The sequence below is a fragment of the Tupaia chinensis genome, unplaced genomic scaffold, assembly GCF_000334495.1.
Source record: "Tupaia chinensis unplaced genomic scaffold, TupChi_1.0 Scaffold000182_1, whole genome shotgun sequence".
Lineage (NCBI taxonomy): Eukaryota > Metazoa > Chordata > Mammalia > Scandentia > Tupaiidae > Tupaia > Tupaia belangeri.
In genome coordinates this window covers 5,128,295-5,129,412 of record NW_006159657.1, presented here as the reverse complement: position 1 = coordinate 5,129,412, position 1,118 = coordinate 5,128,295, and the positions used below count along the sequence as shown (strand labels likewise).

General features: G+C 45.3%; 1 pseudogene; it reads right to left on the bottom strand.

Moving 5' to 3' along the window:
• Positions 1-225: 225 nt before the first annotated feature.
• LOC102471369 (40S ribosomal protein S21 pseudogene) lies at positions 226-472 on the bottom strand (annotated as a pseudogene).
• Positions 473-1,118: the final 646 nt, after the last annotated feature.

Sequence of the window (1,118 nt, the reverse complement as noted above, 5' to 3'; positions counted from 1 at the left end):
TTGTCTCTTCCATTCCTTCACCTTCCTGCTGGAGTAAGGGACAAATGGCTAGAGCTGGTCAGTCATCCTATGACCATGAGGGAAAGACCTTGCAAACGGTAGGTTCTTGAGCATAGGACCAGCATCAGCATTAGCTGTGAATCATCCAACAAATGTGTGAACATTTGTTCGGAGGGTGGTTCACCGTGCACAGTCTTCACCGCACTGTCTCCGTCGTCCTCTCTCTTAGAAGTTCTTTGAGCCATCAGTCTTGGCCAGATGGAGAATGGAGTCATCTGATACCCCATCCTGTGAATGGCCCCCACAGATGGCATAGGTCATGAACTGGCCATTAAACCTGCTGGTGACCTTGTCCACTTTGGCTGCGTTCATTTGGATGGACATGGGGTCCTTGGCAGCAATGATGTGATGGCTGGTGGAGCACTTCCATGGCATGTAAAGGTCCATGAACTCACTCGCATCTTCCTGCATGTCGAAGCCAAACCTGCTGCTGCCACCACACGTGAGCAGAGAAAGGACTTATTGTGTGAATTTAACTGCTTGCTTTTTCCCGAATCCCTCCATTAAACTTGAAGTACCATGAGATAGGAAAGCATGCCTGTCATCCACTGCTACGTCTTTAGCCCATAGGCACAAGGCCTGAGTCATGATGGAGTTCAATAACTATTCACCTGTTTTCTAATTTTTTCATATATAAAACAGGGAACATTACAACACCTTGAAAGATTGTAAAGATTAAATGAGTCAATACATCTGTGTGTCTGGCACATAGCCATTGCTCAAAGAACCTTTACTATCTGTTGGTTCAGTGAACTAAGTAATTTATGGAAGAAAAGATTCCTTCTCTGTGCGCTTTTGCAGCAGTGTCCTCTGGCTTCCTTCTCTTTGAATCAAAGCTGTGTTTACTTGGTGCCGACAAGTGGACTATTGATTAAGAAACATGACCATGGTTGTTGGAAGAAATTCACACCATTTTCAGTGAGCTAATGGATTAGCACCTTTTAGGGGTGGGGCGGGGCAGACACTGATACACAAAAGGATAGGGTACATAAAGCCCAGCATATTCCAAAGTGCAGGCCAAGAAATGCTGGAAATGAAATCGAATAAGAGGTTTCGCT